A 12586-nucleotide genomic window follows, 5' to 3' on the forward strand; every position below is an offset into this window, starting at 1 on the left:
GGACCCAAAAAAGTTTAACTAATTGTAACACTGACTTTGTTGTATACATGATTACCTGTAGATGTGGATTGCACTATGTTGGCAAGACTATTAGAAAAGTAAAAACCCGCATAATGGAACATCGGAGCTGTTTGAAGAACAGAACTGAGAACGCCCCCCTTGTGAAACACTTCAACCTTTTGAAACACAAGTATGAGGACTTTACCTGGACGATCCTGTTGGTTGTGAAAGGACTTAAAAATACAGCACGAGAAAAGAAATTGTTGAAAATGGAACAAAAGATGATTTTCACACTACACAGTGATGTTATTGGACTCAACGAGTCGATTGATTGGCATAATATATAATGACCCTGCTATTGATCTGTATATATTGTTTCAATTTTTACTATCATTTTTTTGAGACTAATGTTGCCACCTCTTTCGTATAGCTCGATGATTCCCTGACCCCCCAGTGAGCCTTCCACACTTTTGCCCCCAGTGATTTGCAGTAAGCTTCTAATCGGGGTTGCACCACTATTTTATTGGGACACGCTGTACACCTGGGGATTCAGTTTTATATTCAGCTTAATGTTCCCCGCCGGCACTTTCTGTTACTATCATTCCCTTGCATGATGGCCGCCGTGTTCGACATATCTACAATACACGTCTCTAGATACATTAACATAATAGTAGGACTAACCCGGGGTTTTTCTTGACTACGAATCTGCATCGGTAGCTACGTGCAGATAGCGGACACTTCGTTTAGTTTCTCGCGAGCGAATTAACTGCTTGCCTCTCACTCCTCCATATGGGGTAAGTTACTACACTGAGTATGGCTCAACATTATGTGGCTTTCTCTTACTCGCTTACCTACTAACGATGTTGCGAAGTCTTCGCATCTCCGTATTTCTTATCGCACGTCTCTATTGTATTTTATCTACAGTGCGGTTAGTAAGGAATCGCCCTCGACGACACTAGGTTGGTCGTCTTAAGGTATGATCCCTCGTTATATTCTTGTATTTATGGCTACATGGGCACCCTGTTTATCACCGCGATCACGGTACTCTATGCTAGTCTGTTCTGATTCCATTCCAGGGTCACTTTGATTCATAAACCCAGTCCTATGGTTGTCTTTCCTATTCATAATCACATAGTGACATATATATTTTTTCTAATTTGCTTCGCATGTACTTTTGGTCACCACCTGGACTCCTACACCGTCTTCCATCACGGGCTTTTGTCCCGTTTATAGGGTGTTTCATGCGTCCACTGCTGGCATGGGGGGTTTTACCAGGGAAGTTTTCCCAATTCACGCTGTTACACTCATCTGGATACTTTGTGTCCTTCTCCATTCTGGCTGCTGTTGTTTGTTTTTTGAGTACTACTAGGCTTGGTTGTAGCTTATTTTATTGGCTATTATCCCTTTGTTGTTATTTTAGGGTCGAGACTCGGACTACCCTATGCCTACTAATGTTAGTAGAGAGCCCCCACAGGCACACTATAAGGTAATTATGTCCCTTTAATAGTTGCCCAGTTCATATTTTGAACATTTCAAAATATACAACTATTTAATAGTGAATTTTTGATGATTGTTGTTCTTATTCTCTTGCAGGTGCTATGATATTGTAGTGGCATTTTTGCTCTCGATCCCGATTGTTAAATAGGCGATACTGTTATGTACTTCCTCCTGATGAATGTTCCACACTTTGCTCTTTAGGAACAGAAACATGTCGAGAAATATCTCTGAACCCTAGACAGAGAGTATAATTGATGACACATTTATCCATACCTGGATAGGGTACCCTGTTACTTTGAAAAGTACCCCCGAGTGGTCATATGATTGTTACAACATCTTTCTAACTGGCCACCGAGCCTGTTACGTATTCCCTATTTTTTTCCTTTGCACATGGGATTTGACAATGCCTGTATTACTAACCTATTTATTTAATTGAGGTTTTAATCTGAATGAATTGTTTATTATTAAAACTTGATATTGTCTTTTTAACCATCCTTGGTCCCTGCTAATGTTTTTACTGAGACTATCTACACCACACACCTCTAGTACCTGCTATATAACTTTGTCTCCCGATACCTTTATCATTATCCTCCCGGACATAGACAGAGTATACACTGCTAATTTATCAGTACAGTGGTATACCGGGCTTCCTCTCCTTGTGAGTAGCTCATAGTGGCCTTCTGGTCACAGGAAACTTCTTTTAAGTGGGTTATTAGTAGTACCCTTACAGACAACAGCTCCTTTGGAATTTTGGACTCCCTTGTCTCCGATATGGCTGAAGATAGAATCCTCGCCTATAGCGTTGACTATGCAGCAGCCCTCATGAAAGCGATTTCAATCCTTGACCATGACGATATTCAAGAGATTTCACAAGATAAAGATGAATGGAATGAACTGACCCAACTAGGTAAAAGACTTACAAGAACTGAATTACATGGGGCAATTATGCTTGAATATCTGAAGAATAAAGCACTACCTCAAGGATTGACAGTCCTTAATGAACCTAGAGTATTCCTAGATAATGAAAAATTCCGTGTGCAATGGAGCTATATAGCGAACAGCTGTGGTCGTGATTGGCTCATTTTGATTATTGACACTGCAAAAGAAACATCGGCCAAAATTGAAATCGAACTACATAAGATTGAAGATAATTTAAAAAAACAGCTCCCTCTAGAAACTTATAAAAAAAGACTTGAAGAAATAGAAAAAGAAATGAAAGATTTTAAGGCTATAAATACTAATGAGCGAATTCAACGAATGAAAAAAGATCTGGCTCGGTTTGCACATGAGAAAGCTTTCCCCTATGTGCAAGCGGACTATATCAATAAATCGTTACAAACTAATGGACCCACAAGACAAAACAGACGAGTATGGTTTCGCAACACGTCTTACAGCACAAGTCATGACAGTAGTGACCCCGATGATTCGGGAGAAGGAACTTCCTCTGGTAACAGAGCTACTCCTAAAAGGGGCAGAGGCCAACCTGTAAGACGGCAAAGTAATGGAGGTAGGAGACCTAATCAGGGTCGTTTTTTATACCAGGCCCAGAACAGAAACAATTGGGACGACGGTTTGAGACAAACCAGAAGCGGGAGTCGCTTCTAATTAACCTGTCGAACTACTTACCCACTATGACGGAACAACAAGTGCTTAATAAAGGCCTAGGTTTTGTCATAACGAAAGAGCATGACCCATTCGAATTCCAGATCGAATTCAAAAAATTGATGAGAAAAATCCATTTGAAGGAATTTTTTTCTTCCCCTGATGACATCACGGTTGAGGGCCCCATTAATTGTACTGGGCTACGTAATCCATCTACGTTCTACCCTCCTTCCCAAAGTTTCTCTCCAGAATCATTAGTATTTGAAAGGAAAGTTATTACTGAGGTCACGGCCCTTGAAGTTAAACACCGTAGAACCTTTCACAATCTATCCAATCAGGAACGCAAAGCTCTTGATTCTCTATCATCTAACCCCTCGATCGTCATTAAGAAGGCGGACAAAGGTGGAGGGATTGTCATTCTCAACCGCTCAGATTATATTGATGAATGTGAAAGACAACTAAGCAATACCTCTTACTACCACCTACTTACTCATGACCCTACACTTGAATTCCAACACCTCGTTGCTGATAAGGTGGGCAAAGCGAAAGATCGGGAATGGATCTCTAAACAGGAAGCAGACTTCCTTGTTAATAACAAACCTAGCATTCCCACGTTCTACACCTTGCCTAAAGTCCATAAAACTCTTCTGAACCCTCCTGGTCGTCCCATTGTAGCTGGCATAGACTCAGTCTTGGAACCACTCTCTACCTTTGCGGACCATTATCTTAAAACATACGTACAAAAAATGCAATCTTATCTAAAAGATTCTAGAGATGTTATTAATAGCTATGAAAATCTCGAGTTTGACCCTCTATCCAACCTACTTATAGGTCTGGATATTGTTTCTCTCTATACCAACATACCTCAACAGGCGTCACTTGATACTATTGAAGAAATATTACTGACCCGAGAAGATAATGACCCAGTACCTACCTCATTTATCCTCTGGTGTGTAGAACTCGCTTTGAGACGTAACTACTTTGAGTTCAATGGGAAATTTTATCAACAAATTGAAGGCACAGCGATGGGGGCCATGATGGTCCCGAGTGTGGCTAACCTCTATGTCGAAACATTTGAGAAATTACATATCTACAACAGCAGTAACCCTTTCAACAACAATATTACCAAGTGGAGTCGTTACATCGACGATATCCTCGTATTGTGGAAAGGTTCACGGGATGATGCTAACAATTTTTTCACCTGGCTCAATGGTCTTAATTCCAATCTACAATTCACTATGACTTGTAGTAATGAGTTTACTAATTTTCTGGACTTAACCATCTACCCCCTAAATGGGATCTTAAAAATTAAACCTTATCACAAACCCACGGATAAGAACTCTCTCTTGGATTATTCTAGTCACCATATTAAACATCTACGCGACAACCTCCCTTTTGGACAATTTCTCAGTTTAAAGAGAAATAGCTCGGATAAAGACACCTATGAGGTTGAGGCGTTAGCCCTCGGTAAGAAGCTTAGACAGAGAGGCTACCCCAAAAAACTAATAAACAAATCAGCTAAAAGGGCATTCAATAACAACCGTGAGGCGTTGCTAGAACCCAAACCCAAGAAACCTAAAGAGGATAGGATTGTCTGTGTGAACACTTTTACGGACCGGAGTTTTGAAATTACCAATATCATAAAGAAAAACTGGAAAATCTTCAGAACCGCAACTCAACCGATTCCCATGCCTATTTTCGCCTACAAAAGAAGTACCACCATTGGCAATATAGTGAGTAACAGTAAATTGAAATTGGTCAATACTTTGGAACCCAAATTAACCTCACTCTGGGGGCTCCCAGAAGCCACGGGACACTACCCTTGTGGCTCTTGTGGCGTTTGCAAATTAACCATGAGAACGAAAGAAGTTGATGTTGGTCTTTCAAAACCCTGGACCCAAAAAAGTTTAACTAATTGTAACACTGACTTTGTTGTATACATGATTACCTGTAGATGTGGATTGCACTATGTTGGCAAGACTATTAGAAAAGTAAAAACCCGCATAATGGAACATCGGAGCTGTTTGAAGAACAGAACTGAGAACGCCCCCCTTGTGAAACACTTCAACCTTTTGAAACACAAGTATGAGGACTTTACCTGGACGATCCTGTTGGTTGTGAAAGGACTTAAAAATACAGCACGAGAAAAGAAATTGTTGAAAATGGAACAAAAGATGATTTTCACACTACACAGTGATGTTATTGGACTCAACGAGTCGATTGATTGGCATAATATATAATGACCCTGCTATTGATCTGTATATATTGTTTCAATTTTTACTATCATTTTTTTGAGACTAATGTTGCCACCTCTTTCGTATAACTCGATGATTCCCTGACCCCCCAGTGAGCCTTCCACACTTTTGCCCCCAGTGATTTGCAGTAAGCTTCTAATCGGGGTTGCACCACTATTTTATTGGGACACGCTGTACACCTGGGGATTCAGTTTTATATTCAGCTTAATGTTCCCCGCCGGCACTTTCTGTTACTATCATTCCCTTGCATGATGGCCGCCGTGTTCGACATATCTACAATACACGTCTCTAGATACATTAACATAATAGTAGGACTAACCCGGGGTTTTTCTTGACTACGAATCTGCATCGGTAGCTACGTGCAGATAGCGGACACTTCGTTTAGTTTCTCGCGAGCGAATTAACTGCTTGCCTCTCACTCCTCCATATGGGGTAAGTTACTACACTGAGTATGGCTCAACATTATGTGGCTTTCTCTTACTCGCTTACCTACTAACGATGTTGCGAAGTCTTCGCATCTCCGTATTTCTTATCGCACGTCTCTATTGTATTTTATCTACAGTGCGGTTAGTAAGGAATCGCCCTCGACGACACTAGGTTGGTCGTCTTAAGGTATGATCCCTCGTTATATTGTTGTATTTATGGCTACATGGGCACCCTGTTTATCACCGCGATCACGGTACTCTATGCTAGTCTGTTCTGATTCCATTCCAGGGTCACTTTGATTCATAAACCCAGTCCTATGGTTGTCTTTCCTATTCATAATCACATAGTGACATATATATTTTTTCTAATTTGCTTCGCATGTATTTTTGGTCACCACCTGGACTCCTACACCGTCTTCCATCACGGGCTTTTGTCCCGTTTATAGGGTGTTTCATGCGTCCACTGCTGGCATGGGGGGTTTTACCAGGGAAGTTTTCCCAATTCACGATGTTACACTCATCCGGATACTTTGTGTCCTTCTCCATTCTGGCTGCTGTTGTTTGTTTTTTGAGTACTACTAGGCTTGGTTGTAGCTTATTTTATTGGCTATTATCCCTTTGTTGTTATTTTAGGGTCGAGACTCGGACTACCCTATGCCCACTAATGTTAGTAGAGAGCCCCCACAGGCACACTATAAGGTAATTATGTCCCTTTAATAGTTGCCCAGTTCATATTTTGAACATTTCAAAATATACAACTATTTAATAGTGAATTTTTAATGATTGTTGTTCTTATTCTCTTGCAGGTGCTATGATATTGTAGTGGCGTTTTTGCTCTCGATCCCGATTGTTAAATAGGCGATACTGTTATGTACTTCCTCCTGATGAATGTTCCACACTTTGCTCTTTAGGAACAGAAACATGTCGAGACATATCTCTGAACCCTAGACAGAGAGTATAATTGATGACACATTTATCCATACCTGGATAGGGTACCCTGTTACTTTGAAAAGTACCCCCAAGTGGTCATATGATTGTTACAACATCTTTCTAACTGGCCACCGAGCCTGTTACGTATTCCCTATTTTTTTCCTTTGCACATGGGATTTGACAATGCCTGTATTACTAACCTATTTATTTAATTGAGGTTTTAATCTGAATGAATTGTTTATTATTAAAACTTGATATTGTCTTTTTAACCATCCTTGGTCCCTGCTAATGTTTTTACTGAGAGTATCTACACCACACACCTCTAGTACCTGCTATATAACTTTGTCTCCCGATACCTTTATCATTAACCTCCCGGACATAGACAGAGTATACACTGCTAATTTATCAGTACAGTGGTATACCGGGCTTCCTCTCCTTGTGAGTAGGATTTTATTGCTCCATTTACTGTGTGTTTAACAAATACATTAATTCATTTAATGGCTTCCCATTTGCTTTCTCTTTGTGTTTTCATGAAGCGGTACAATTTATTACACCATCATGCTTCCCATTTATATTTATTGCGTTCCTCATTAGTTATAAGCTTTCCCTCACATTCACTACTTTCCTTTAGATTTGTTTCTGAATAACAGATTTGGTGCACTAGCAATCCAGTAACCCTGTACCTTTCCGTGGGCTTACCAGTTGCTTTTGGCATCGTTTTTCCTTCACATGCTTTGCTGTATTGGCTCTGCGCGTGCCCGGTTAAGCACAGCTTTGCATCTGTTCTGGTTTCCTCATTGTGCGGTTCCTGCAGCGTTTCCCTTCCTCGTGGTGAACAGCTGGCACCTCCTTCTCTTCCCTCAGAGGTCGGGTTGGTCTCCCTGCTGTCCACGGCAGAGCTTCTTACTACCATGAGGTTTTTAACTGCGTTCCCGACCAGCAGGCAGACCCATGTTTGCAGCTTTCTCTGTTCCTTCTCCTTCTCCTGACTGCCCTTTCCTCGGCTCTCCATCTCTTGACTCTCCCTCCCTTCACCACTGTCAGCTGGGGTTGGTTTGTATTTAAACAATTACCTCTTTCCCAACATCCAGACTGTTGCATTTAATACTCAGTCTTAGAAATCATCATTACTACTCTGATATTCCTCGTGTCAGTGGCCATGATCCCACCTTTTGAATGACATTGAGGGAGTAACTGCTGAACTTAATTCGGAGTAATATTAATTACTCCTGGTCTCTTACTCATCCCAGTAGTCCCTAAGCACTCCCTATTGGGTTATTGGGTAGAAACTAAAATGTATCTACTGAAATGTTGGGAAGGGATATGACAATATGCCATTGAAGTCTGGGGAATTGAGGGGACATCTCTGAGAGGGAATGGGAGCATGTGGTTTCCTCCAACTATGTCCCATCATTTCCCTGAGGTGCACTTCCCCCCAGGTGGTCTTCCCTCATATAGCTGCCCCTAGGGTCAGTATCAAGTAGTGGGTGCCGTCCCCTGACCACATAGAAGGAAGTGTCCTCAGGGAAAGTAGTGAGGACATTGCTAGATTCATCATAATTGCGAATGATGGGGCCGTAGCAATTCCCTCCTTGACATCATCAAACTCACGCTGGCATCCCTCAATCCAATTAAACACTTCTCCCTTCTTACACAGACTCCTGACGTTCTTTCATCTATCAGCAAAATGTGGAAAAAACTTGCCATAATATTCCACCAGCCCAAGGAAAGACATAACACCTTGCTTGTCCTTGGGGCTTCTCAACAAATCACCCTTGGGCTTCACCACCCTCACTCAAAGTGTGTCCGATATAATCTATTGACACCTTCTTAAACTTGCACATGTCCCTCTCAGAGTCAAACCAGCATTCTCAACACTCCTGAAGCCATTCCACAACCTAGCATCATGTTTTACCCTCTGTAGCTCCTGTGACATGAATACCATCCTGAAAACAGAATCATCATCCTCTGAAAGAAAGCCTTTGCTGAGACTAACACAAAGGGCATCCTGCAGTATCTAAATGTCCCTTCCGGTGTCACAAAAGTTGTTCACTCAGGGCGCAGGGTGTAGATTTATCTGATGATAAGCAGGCGTAAATTCCAATGTACTAAAATTGCAATCCCCACCAGCCAAACTCGCCATCTCCCCTATGTTGGGTAGTGGTGGCTTGTGTGCCACAACATTCCTGTTAAGATCCCTCAAGTCAACACAGATTCTAATGTCATCACTCGCTTTCCTCGCCACGACAATAGGGGAATCCACTCTGATGACTCAACCCTCTCAATCACACTGAATTAATGTGTCTAGCTTCTCCAACTCTCTATTCACTTCCTCCCTGAGACAGATGGGAACATGCCTGGGTTTCCCAACAACAGGCACGCATTATGGCTTCAGCCATAACTTGTGATAATACCCCTTCGGACACCTTATTCTCTCCTCCTTCAGTTCCTTCCTGCCAACTGACACTGAACCTGAACACTAATATCTATAACAAGCCCCATCTCCGCTTGCTGGGACTGCTCTAGTAGATGCCTGCTACATCTTCACACAAACACATTTACAGACATTCCCTTACACTTCAACACACACCTGACTTCACCCATAATTTCAGTCGTGGCTATCCCATACACATTGACCCTCATCCTCGGCTTATTGAGTTTCTTCTCCTTTCTTTCATAATGCTTTGACCAGTCCACTATGGTGTAATCTGTACCTGTATCTATTAGCACGGGAAAATGCACACCCATCTACCAACACCTGTTTATGTGGTTTTCTTCCTATCTTATTCAATCCCCCTCGGCTCCCTAAGAGAGAAACTCATTCCTCAGATGCCACTCACATGACCACACGCTTCAATCTGATCCTCCTCACACAATGACATTTCTCTAACCCCCTTGATGAAAAATGTCTGCAGCACCTAGCATAGTGCCCCTTCCTTTTGCATTACTAACACTCAACACTCAAACCAGGGCATTTCTCTGAGTTTGCAAAGTGAAAGGTACTCCCAGACCGAAAACCGCTTGTATACTCCTTCCCTCAAGCCAATTTTTTCTCAGCAGACCCTTCTTGCATTCCTCCTTTTTCGTTCATCCCTTTACCCTATTGGACACTTCTGCCCTGAGGATGCTTCTTCTCTTCTTTATTCTGTGCCTTGGTTACTGCACATTCCCCTTTCTCAATCTTTTCCTCTTTCACCTCCAACTCCTTCACATACTTCAACAAATACTTGACCTTCTATCTATGTCAAGCACCTCATCCAAAGTCAGATCCTCTTACTCCTGATCTCATCCCTTATTTTTGCTCTCTAACACGCTACATGAATTGATCCCTGAAATGTTCATTATATGGGGCTCCAAAGTAATAACGTTCCAATATGAGGCTTCACTTCTTTTCATAATGCAGGTCCAATTTCCACAATAGAGTCTCATAAACATTTTCTCCTGAAGCCATTCCTTCCTGGCCTTCCACACCTCCTGGCAGTTCGGGCAGGCTCTTCACTATCCTTCTCCCTTCACATCCCAGACAGTACATCAGCCATGCTCTTTTCTTGTCCAAACTATATGTGGGACCATGCATTGCTAAAATATATTCCTAAAAATCCTCCATGAAACTCACTTTATCAAAGGTTTTTCTGACAATGGCCTAAACTGTGGTGGTAACTTGCTCATGCTGAGATAGATAAAAACCTTACACTAAGCAACTCACTCCACCTGACAGAGCAGAGGAACTGTGCAGACTGCCTTTGAAAAGCCACTGTTTAGTATCCTAGACACGATCCAAAGGATCACCTGACCTAATGGTGCCTCATGTCTCCAGATTTGTTTGTCACAATCCTGCCTGACCGCAAGATGGCCACCATAAAAATCCAACATGAGACTAGACACATGTACCTGCTCTGTCCCCAATGCATACCTACATTGAAGGCCGTGCTCTGTACCAAATGCTGTTGTGCCCAAGTGCCAGTGCTCCTGCAGGACACAACCAGAATTGTCCCTCAGCGACAACTGCACTTCAAAGTAACTTCTGTTGCCCACTAGGGTGTCCAGTCATTTGGTCGAATTAAAACTGGTCGAATGACATTTGGTCGACGCAATTTGGTCGAAAACCAAATGGTCGAATTTTTTTTTTAATTATATATTTATTTTTCGGGTTTTCGTTTTTAAAAAAAAAGGGTTTTTTAGAAAAAAAAGGGGGTTGGGGGTGGAACCCCCCCCCCCAAAAAAAAAGGAGTGAAAATAAAAAATAAAAAAAATTCGACCATTTGGTTTTCGACCAAATTGGTTCGACCATTTGTCTGGTCGACCAATTTTTTTCGACCAAATGTCTGGTAACCGCCCACTAGTGCCTTCATCCTGTACAGCACAGTACACTCTGGCTGTCCGACCATCAAAAAGACACAATTGCTGCAAGCCAGCTTACCCCTCTGCAATTAAAGCTTTTCAGCACTTTGTTGGGTGGCTCTGCTGTCAGCTGGGTTCCTACTGCACCATAGGGCTGTCCCACGCATGACCGTCACATGGAGACAGGAACAGCACCAACAATCTTTGTGGATCACTACTCACTGATTCAGCTCACAAAAGCTCCAGGTGCCAATAACATCATCGCCGGTATTGTAGTTGTAGAGGAGCAGGTGGATGCGTTTTCCCTATCTCTCGCGCCCTCACTGTCGTCATATTGGAACTGCAGGAGAAGAGCTCTAGGTGCCAACCAATGTACACCATCGAGTGTATGAGAGATGATATGCACTCAGGCAACCATACCGAATATACCCTCATACTGAAAGAGTGGAAGGATTTCAGCACACAACATTGGACATCATGGAGGACTGAGTGAAATCTGACGAGTGTAGTGTGACGTCATGAAGAAGATATACGAGGACATACTGAAATGATATGAAAATACTTGAGAGTAACGATGTAACTGCAGTGACTAGAGAAACATGTATAAAATGCAAAAGTAATCATATGTACGAAGAAGATAACGTAATTTACAGACCAATACGTGTTAATATGCTGTAACGCAAGGTATTTGAGACATATAGAAGCTTGCTATGAAGGAAAATATAACATGTCTAGGGCGTCCATGATGGGAAGATTGACATTGGGTAGTGTTAAGACTGAATCGGGCTACCTCAGAGACAGATCAGGGATTCAGAGTCAGGAGACTTTGGAGAAACAGCTTTGTGTGCAAAATAAAGAGGAGTCTATGTTGGGCCGGGATCAGGGTTGCAATTACAAGGAATCATTTCAAGGCACAAAGGGAGGCAGATGGATAAGCCATGTACGTAGGTAAGACATGTTTCTCTTTGATTAAAGAAGAAGAAAACATTTGCAAAATCCAAGTTTTGGACAATTAACAGTGAATAAGGTCTATACAAAATGGAATGGACCTTCTGTGCGCTCTCCCCATCCGTTGTCTCACCCTGGCGTGGTGTAGTGTGTTACGGTGCAAATATCTCAGAAACACTTCATCCTAGGGCTTTGAAATATGGTTTTCGATGCCTTCAAGTTTTGTTCCTCGCATTGAGATGCTTAAAATGAGCTCTGTCCAGTCCTTCTATGACCACATTGATGGTTGGCTGATTCCAGGGAAACGTCTCATGAGTGAAGAGGCTGAAATCTCAGTAAAGGGGTAGGTTGTCGAAACGTCATGTAGCCAATAATGTCTGTATGGTCCTAACAGTTAACTATGCAAAATGTGGTGCAGATTGGTGGAATGGTGTGGATTTGTATAAGCAAAAAACTAACAGACTTTCTGCTTTATATCTATAGCTCTATGCAACACCGCTTCATCCACTGTGTGCTCGGAGACACAGAGCATTCAGGAGCATGATGCCTCAGCTTGCTGTGTAGACGTTACCCCCCACATTAAGATGG

The sequence above is a fragment of the Ambystoma mexicanum genome, chromosome 4p (genome assembly GCF_040938575.1).
Source record: "Ambystoma mexicanum isolate Mex_15411 chromosome 4p, UKY_AmexF1_1, whole genome shotgun sequence".
NCBI classification, from domain to species: domain Eukaryota; kingdom Metazoa; phylum Chordata; class Amphibia; order Caudata; family Ambystomatidae; genus Ambystoma; species Ambystoma mexicanum.